This window comes from Mytilus californianus, unplaced genomic scaffold, assembly GCF_021869535.1.
Source record: "Mytilus californianus isolate M0D057914Y unplaced genomic scaffold, xbMytCali1.0.p SCAF_6, whole genome shotgun sequence".
NCBI classification, from domain to species: Eukaryota; Metazoa; Mollusca; class Bivalvia; order Mytilida; family Mytilidae; genus Mytilus; species Mytilus californianus.
Window position 1 is genome coordinate 115,580,047 of NW_026262712.1, and position 10,101 is coordinate 115,590,147.

A 10,101-nucleotide genomic window follows, 5' to 3' on the forward strand; every position below is an offset into this window, starting at 1 on the left:
TGGTAACAATATTGATATTCTTTCCCAATATACATATTGAGGTGTATTTTTTACTGAGCTTTTAAGTTATGATAATATGGCTAAAGCAGTTGCTAAAGCCCCTAGTAGACCGTTGGGTTTGTTGATATCTAAATGTAAAGCTAACGGTGGTTTTCAATATTGTACATTTACAAAATTGTTTGATATACGTGTATGGTTTTTTATAAACTATGGTGCCTCTATATGGGGAACACGTGATGTTTTTACGTATAAAAGTGTACAAAATAAAGCCATGCGCTTTGTCATGGGTGTAGGGAAATACTCACCTAATATGTCTTTGTATGGTGAAATTGGCTGGATGCCATGCAAAATCAAACAGTGGACTAGTGCTTTAAAAAATTGGACAAGATTAGATAAAATGAATGATGTTAGAGTCCGTTTGTCCGTTCGACCTTCCACCCGTTTTTTTGTTCTTCCAATAAATATTTTCGTCACACTCTTCTCGAATACTATTAAACAAAATGGATTTTTATTTGGTCAGCAGATTGACAATGAAGAGTTGTAACGTGTGAGCACTTGTCGGATATCTCAGAAACCTAGTTCCTGGATTTCCTTTCCATAAATTTGAAATATGTAGGAGCAGGAACTGTTTACCCTTCCATTCTCTCGGTTTTTATTGAGGTTCCTGTTGCTAATCATTTAGTTTTCTGTGTAGTGGTTTGTGAACGTTTGGCTGTGTCTATGTCGATTTTTCTTTACTACCATGATCTTGTCTGTTTGTATTGGACTTGTGGTTTTTGTTTGCTTAATCTCTCTCTTTTTACCCGTATCGCATCGTAATTTACGAGGTCTATAAACAATGTCACCTTAAGCATAGTCATGTGTGATATCCTGGTTGAAATAAAATTTATACCTGGTCATTGACCCATTATTTTAAAAGATTATACTTTTTTGAAAGTTTTCACTCCTTTATGCTTCTTCTTTTCTCAAGCGATATTTGTTATATGGGTCTTAATTGACCCACTTTCCTCAAATGGACAAGCCAAGACATCTTTTCTCACGAGTATACATCTAGTATGTTTTTTAATTTTAGTTCATTTATATGTTTTGGAGTTTAGTGTGACGTCCATTTTCCCTGAACTAGCACACAATTTTATTTAGGGGCCAGCTGAGGACCACCTCCGGGTGCGGGATTTTCTCGCTGCATTGAAGACCCATTGGTGGCCTTCGGCTCTTTCTGCTCTTTGGTCGGATTGTTGTCTCTTTGACATATTTCCCATTTCCATTTTCAATTTTATTAAAATCAATCAATATATACTATTATGGTTTTGACACAAACTAAGGGAAATCGATACAGTAATACATTTATTTTTACATTATTGTTAAATGAATAATATATTTTATGCTATTGAGTTGAGTGCGACATCACACGAGGGTCTTGACGATCGGTCCTTCAATTCTGTATCCTTTTTAATATTTTAAACCATTTTGTTTATTTTCAGTTTTGCCTATTATTCTCCATTCTTTATATTTTAGCATCCCATTATTCTCTCTTCTTTATTTTTTTGTCCATTTTTCCGTAGTATTGACCTATTATTCTCTATTCTGTAAACCTCGTACAGACCCTCTCACATCTAAATTTTCACTGAATCATTTCCTTATTGACATTGTTAATTAACTTCCTGTAGACACAATATGTCTATACGATCTGATTTTGTTTATATCTATAGCGCTGGACTTTACATCAACAGTGCTAGACTTAAGATCTACAGAGTTTGACTTTACATCTTCAGCATTGGACTTTAAATCTACAGCGCTGGACTTAAGATTTGCAACACTGGACATAACATTTTCAGCACTGGACTTAAATCTACAGCACTTGAATTTACATCGCCAGCGCTGGATGTTTAATCTACAGTGCTGGACTTTACATCTCCAGCGATTGAATTAAAATCTTCAACGCTGGACTAAACATCTACAGCGACGAACTTTACACAACACTGTCTGACTTTGCATCTCTAGCGGTGTACTTTATATCACCAGCGCTTGACTTTACGTCTCCAGCGCATGACTTTAAAAACCGAGTATCCCGATCCGAAATCCGCGGAAGGATTGTTACGGTGGTTAGGTCAAATCTGGAGCCGATTCCCACGGAGCGTAATTCCTCCGTGGGAATCTGATCCAGATTTTACTTACCAACCGTTTTAAACTTTACATTAATTGCTCCTCGATATTCACATTCCTTTCCAGTTTCGGATCGGGATACCCGATGTACTTTATTAAACACAACTCTATATATCTGTATGAGATCAACAATGCTCCGTAGAACATTAATTATAACATAAACATAGTTATATCGGAAGTCAGTTATTATAGATCATTGATAGAAAAAAATATTCGACCATTCTGTTTCCTCGTCCTTTGGAAATTTATATATATATATATATAGATCATACAAAATGTATATCCCCGTTGATAAATTTAATATTTGGAAAGTTTCAGCTCAATGCGAGAATAAAATATAAACGATAATATGCTATTTAATTTTATTATAATTGATGATGAATTATCATTATATAACAATGGCGATATGTTTTTTATTCGAAGTTCAAGGTAAGATATACTGTATACTGTTTTCACATTTTATACGTTTTTTTTTTAATTGCATGGCAGTGAAAGGAACGTTAAAGATGTTTAACAATTTCTTGATGAACCAAATTATTCTTTATGAAATCGACATGAGGTCAGTTATTAGAAATAAACTATAAGAATACGGCCACCTTTAGTCAAAGTATTTTGGAAATGCTTAATAGAAGCAAATGTAATTAACTAGAAAATGACACCGTTTTTCATATAACGGTTCAAACATTTATCGCACCCCTGGAAAATTAGTGATGTTATGATTGGTTTAACGCCGTCATGTGGTGACCCGCTATGGATCCTTATCGTACCCCGTATAAATTAGTGACGTTATGTTTGGTTGAACATGGTGACCCCTATGGATCCGTATGGGGTCAGTAGATTTCATATGGGGTTCATGACGTCATTTCTACTATTAATGGTGACGTCATCTATTAATGTTATTGCATTTAATAGTTTATTTTTATGTGAAATTTAGCATGAAAGTGCTATGTGCAATAAATACGTTAGACAGTTCACTAGTGACCCTCTAAAGAACCATAGAGGGTACGTAAAATCATTAGAGGGTGAGGCCGAATTACCAACCCTCCATGGATCCGTACGGGTTCATTAGCAAACCATGTAACTTATAAAAGATATACAAGTTTACGTTTTCAAGGGGGGGGGGGGGGGGGGGGGGGTTTGGGGGTTATGGTTTTTGTCTGCCAAAAGCGCGAACATTTTTAAAAAATTTCGACGCTATCAATCAAATTATTTTTTTTCAAAATTTAACACTATAAGGTATGGGGAAAATCTGGATACTGAATATATTTTTTTGTCATCTGCTTGACCACAATATTTTTTCATCAAATTGGGGATCAGAATATTTTTTTAGGAAAAAACCATAACCCCCCCCCCCCCCCCCCCCCCCTTTGAAGTTAGATGGTCGTTCCCTTAGTGCTATAAAAAAAAGAAGATGTGGTACAATTGCCAATGAGACAACTCTCCACAAGAAACTATGTAGACAGCTCTCTCACAGGCAAAATACCTTACTATAAAATATAATTGCATACACTACAGACACGGTGACACGTCTTCTGTATCCACACAGCACGAGTAACAAACACTGCAGTAAATATAAAAATAAGAAGATGTGGTATTTTACAATCAGTAACGTTTATATAACGGTCCTTGAGAACATATAGAGTTAATTTTTTGTGCTAGTTTACAATCAGTAACATTCATATAACGGTCCGTCAAGAACATATAGAGTTTAAACTTTGTGCTAGTTTACAATCAGTAACTTTCATATAATGGTCCGTCGTGACCATTGCTACTATTTACTATTAAATTCACATTTAACATTTCGTTACTAAGGAGTTAGCCTCCATATTGACTTTCTGAAATCCATTTATGTTCAATTTATGCTATGGAATCTAAAATGAAATATCACCTACCTCAAAAACTTCATTTTAATGAGATTTTAACCAAATTTGAAACGGAATAATCTTCATATTGGGAGTTTTCATTCGTATGACGTCAATTTTCCGATGAAGTTAATGCGCCAAGCTAATTCATGAAATTTCGCGGAATTTTCTTTTATAGTAAATTTATACATTTTCCATGCTTTAATGCATTATCTCTTTTTGTTATTCATTAGGATGGAAATAACAGTTAGGTATTTGTTTTTCAATCTCAATGTGATTGTACCCCATACATCTGTATCGCGCATGCATTGATCACAATGATGGTTACGAAAATTGTTTCGGCAACATGTTCTATCGAAGTTTAAACCAAGGGAAAAATGCTAACGGACCATTCCAATTCAAGTATTTGTAGATATACAAATCATATAAGAATTATAAGAAAATGTTTTGCATATAACTTTCCGTTGTGAACACACAGAGTTAAAATCTTTGTGCTAGTTTACAATGAATAATCTCCTTATAGAATAGTCAACTTTCGAGTTCGTTGCATTTCCGTCAAAAATATAGTTTTAGTGAACATCATTCGTGCGTTTAGGGGAATCGTCACTTCCTCCCCATGTTGAGCGAGCGGTTGAAAAAAAATATGATGTTATATTGCACGAATTATTAGGAAAATTAAATTCTTATAATTGATAATCAGCACTGCTGTCATTATGTAATTGTGATTAAGTACCCACGGAGCAGTCATTATTTCTAGTTTATCTTGCATAATGACGATCACGAAGACGCTTGATGAACTTGAATAGTGCAGGGATACAAGCAATCCCATCTTTCTGGTAAATGCCATCATAAAACGCGCATAATTGTCGAACTTTTCCTGTGAAGGACATCACTCGAAAGTGGTCTATGACATAGTAAATGTAGTTATGAATAATGTCGTTATCTATATCGAAATATCTATAAATGATTCAAAAATAATAGTGCCGTATTTTCTTTGGTTCAGGTATATTTTGAAGGTCTTTGAATGGAACACATAATCCTTTGTATAATACCGTTTTTTCTTTGGTTCAGGTATATTTTGAAGTCTTTGAATGGAACACATAATCCTTTGTATGGAACACATAATCCTTTGTATGATACCGGTTTTTCTTTGGTTCAGATATATTTTGAAGGTCTTTGAATGGAACACATAATCCTTTGTATTATACCGTTTTTTCTTTGATTCAGATATATTTTGAAGATTTTTGAATGAAACACATAATCCTTTGTATAATACCGTTTTTTCTTTGGTTCAGGTATATTTTGAAGTCTTTGAATGGAACACATAATCCTTTGTATGATACCGTTTGTTCTTTGGTTCAGGTATATTTTGAAGGTCTTTGAATGGAACACATAATCCTTTGTATGATATCATTTTTCTTTGGTTCAGGTATATTTTGAAGGTCTTTGAATGGAACAAATAATCCCTTGTATGATACATACCGTTTTTTCTTTGGTTCAGGTAAATTTTGAAGGTCTTTGAATGCATATGGAACAATAAACCTTTGTATGATACCGCTTTTTCTTTGGTTCAGGTATATTTTGAAGTTCTTTGAACGAAACAAATAATCCTTTGTAACACATCACCTTTTCGAATTGTCATTTCAGTAAACCTTTTTTTTTTATTCAATGAAGCATGTGCCATACGAAAGCATAAGGCCTTCTTTGCTTTTTCTATTCTAGGAGCTAAAATGCGATGTTTGATGGAAAGTTATGACAGAAATATACAGGGATGTTGTCACGGAAACGTATACAACAGATCAGTTAACGGTTGCTGTAATAACGAGTTGTATAATATATCACACGAAGGCTGCTGCCATGATATCAACATCTATAAGATACCATTCCAAGGATGTTGTGGGGATATGATATATAACAAACATCAGGATGCCATACAATATGAATGTTGTAATGGTGAGGCTTTATGTACAAACATTACTCATAATTTACACACATGTAACAAAAGAGCAAACCCATACCGTATTGTAAGCTATAAAAGGCCCTTGCATGGAGAATTATGGAACATTTCGCATGAAAAACCTAACGGACTCTTCTAATATACACTATACTATATTAAAACAATAAACGAAAACAACATAGCAGACAGCAAACATCGACAACCACTAAATTACAGGCTCTTGGCTTGAGACAGACACATACATAATGTGGTGGTGTTAAGCATGCTGGTTAGCGTTCACGCTCGTCTAACACGAGACAATGATGTACAAATGTAACTACACAAACTATAAAAAAACAAACTTTAAAGAGCAGCTGGAAAAGGGATCAACTCATCAGATCGACACAGTACATAATACATATCACAAAAATAGAAACAAAAGACATCACAGATCAAAGTTAATTTGCAGTTACTGAAAACTAGTTCTAAGTTACGCTATTTTATTAATGAACATAGTTGCCCTTTCATATCCCTTTTGAAGAAGGGAATTGGTTGATGCACCTTTCATATTTATAAATACTGTCCTTCCTTTCATGGTCTATCACTGTTATCTCGCATGCTGCATGCAGTAGCGCTATAGAAAATTCAAATGATACTAGTTTCAATAAGACAGTTAATGTATTTTGCTTGTTTATTTGGTTGAATTGTTAAGGTTATTAAGATTTTTCGTTATTTATGTGTATAGTTGGTGTTACATGTTAACACATTAGACGTGAATCGAATGAACGACACTATGTAATTCGACAAACAAATACAATATTTGAGTAGATGTATTCAATGTCCAACTGTTTATGTATCAAACACAAAACGCAATCAACATATAGGTTTTTCAATTCATGTGAAATCTTTTTCTTTTGACACAAATGAAAACTCATTGTGCATCCACTTGAGAAGTAACTGATTGATTTTTGTTTCTTTTTTCAGGTCAAATATTCAATACTGCTTTGGAAAAATGTTTTGAAAATACCGTCAGGAACAAAACCACTGCTATACCAGAAAGGAAACCAAACAACAGTGCAGCCATTGTCAGGGAGAATGTTTCACAAAAAATGTTGATATGCTTCTTAGTTTTGACATGTTTGACAATCAACTGCACCCCGACCCTTTCTTGACTGGGTTTCAAGAATAATTTATCTGGCTCAGATATAATAAACGAGACAAGAATGATTGGTACGCGGTAATTTGGATGGAATGTTAGGAGCAAACAAAACAAACCAAACAGAGGGGAGAAAAAAGCTTTAAATATATACTTGTACTTTATATGTATATAAAAGGGTCGCTACTTACAAGTAAACTGTTGAACCAAAGATTCTTTATGGTTAAGTTGAAGTCATCTCTGTACCAATTTAACGAACACCGTGATGGTTTGGTCCTGACATTTTTGTGTCGCACATTATTTTCTTCTCCTTTCCTTCGTATCAACGCATGCGAATGTTTATCAAAGTTTTACTTGTCGTGAGGAAAAAGGGGATGCCCCTGGTGGATCAAGAACTTAACCCTTACCAGAGTTTATGGGTTCATTCCCTTTCTTTTTATATCTTGCGTTGATCAGTGTCTTGTTTTTCGCATTGTGTTTTGCAATCTATGATTTTTTGCGGAATGTATTGTGTAAGGTTTCTGTTCAATCTTTAATATTTTTGCGGAATGTATTGTAGAATGTTTTTTTGTCCAGCCTTAAGGTCTTCTAGGTTTCTAGAAATGTTTTGTGTAATGATTTCTGTTCAGTTTTTTAGGTGTCAGTGATATGTGTTGTTGGAAGTTTTCTGTCCAGCCATTAGATTTCTTGAAATGTTTCGTGTATTGTTTCTATGTCAGTCTTTAAGTTTTCGTGAAATGATTTGTAGACTGTTTTCTGTCCAGTCTTTAGTTTTTGGTGAAATGTTTTGTAGAAAGTTTTCTTCCCAGTCTTTATATTTCAATGAAATGTGTCGTGGACTGTTTTCTGTCCAGTCTTTAGGTTTTCTTGGAACGTTTTGTGGACTATTCTCTGTCCAGTATTTAGGTTTCAGTGAAATGTTTTGTGGAATGTTTTCTGTCCAGTCTATAGGTTTCCTTAAGTGTTTTGTGGAATGTTTTCTGTTCAGTCCTTAGTTTTCAGTGAAATGTGTTGTAGACTGTTTTCTGTCCAGTCTTCAGATTATAGTTAAATGTTTTGTGGAATGTTTTCTGTCCAATCTTTAGATTTCAGTGAAATATTTTGTAAATTATTTTCTGTCTAGTCATTAGGATTCTTGAAGTGCTTTGTGTATATTCTCTGTCTAGTTTTAAGGTTTCCTGAAGTATTTTATGTATTTTGTCCGTTCAGTCTTTGGGTTAACTGAGGTTTTTTGTTGGATGTTTTCCGTCCTATCTTTAGATTTCAGTGAAATGAATTGTAGACTGTTTTCTGGCCAGTCCTTAGGTTTCCTGAAGTGCTTTTGTATTTTTTTGTGTCCAGCCTTCAGATTTGCTGAAGTGTTTAGTGTATTGTTTTTACTCCAGTCTTAAGATTTCAGTGAAATATTTGTGGTATGTGGAACCAGCATTTCAGTTTCTTTCTGTTTAATGCTTTATTGCCTATTTTTCGTGCACTCTCTATGTTTCGATGAAAAGGTTTGTTGTCTGTTACTGTCCAGTCTTTAAATTTTCACGAAATATTTTATGGACTGTTTTAAGGCTTTCGTGAAATGATTTGTAGACTGTCAAGTCTTTAGGTTTGTGGAAGGTTTTCGGTTCAGTTTTTAATTTTTCAGCGTATTCTTAAGTAATAGGATAACTATATACATTGTTAACGTTGTACATGTCTGCCTGGTAGTGTTCATCTGACATTGACCGCATTTGAATGGTTCACTGGTAAATGTAACTTTTGATGGTTAATATAAAAAAGAAGATGTGGTATGATTGCCAATGAGACAACTCTCCACAAGAGACCAAATGACACAGAAATTAACAACTATAGGTCACCGTACGGCCTTCAACAGTGCGCAAAGCCCATATCGCACAGTCAGCTATAAAAGGCCCCGAAATGACAATGTAAATTAAGTCTGTTTCTCAGGCATTGTAAACAAAAAGTCAACTTTATTTGGTGTATGGAATGATTGTTTTGTATACATATATAAATATGAGGAGATGATGTATGATTGCCAATGAGACAACTATCCACCAAAGTTCAAATAAAGTGGATGTAAGCAATTATAGGCAACCCTACGGCCTTCAACAATGAGAAAAACCCATACCGTATAGTCAGCTATAAAAGGCCCCGACATGAAAAATATGAAACAATGCAATTGAGAAAAATAACGGCCTAATTTATAACAAAACAATTAACGAAAAACAAATATGACAAACATGAAACAACGACAACCACTGAACTACAGGCTCCTGACTTGGGACAGGCACACAAAGAATGTGGCGGGGTTAAACATGTTTGTGAGCGCTCAACTCTCACCCTAACCTGGGACAGTTGTGTAGCAGCATAACATAAGAACAAACTATAATAATCAGTTGAAAAAGGCTTAACTCATCAGATCGATACAAAGAAGAAAAACATCAAACATAATCAAAGACCGGACGTGGAAGGGTATTTATCCATCCCTTATCCCTTACAACAAAAACTTTGATCTGAACTTTACCTCATTTCCATGGTTAAAATGCAAGCGTTACGTTTTCTTGAGTATGTTCGTTTTGTCAGATACTATAAGTAATATGTTAACTATATTTGGTTAAAGGATTGATTGTAAGGCGTATACGTCCGTATAGGGGGCATCTGACTTTGACTTCATTTATATTGATTATTGATAATGTTATTGTTATGTAACGCTTGTAGTATAACCTTTTGTTTAAGACTGAGAACATAAATTCAATCGTCCTCAATTAAGCGGGCGATACATATCGACGTGTGCACACTTGATATGTGAAAGCTTGACAATCGGTTAAACTGGGTAGGACAAGGGTTAATACGTGAAGGTGTTACACTCTCTTTCTTTTGGGTGTAACTCTGGATATGGGTTTGATTTCGAAGGCTTCACAATCTGTTTAATTTGGCTGTTTAGTAGGGTCAAGGGTTTGTCAGAAAGTTGATGAACCAGGGTTATGTCAAAG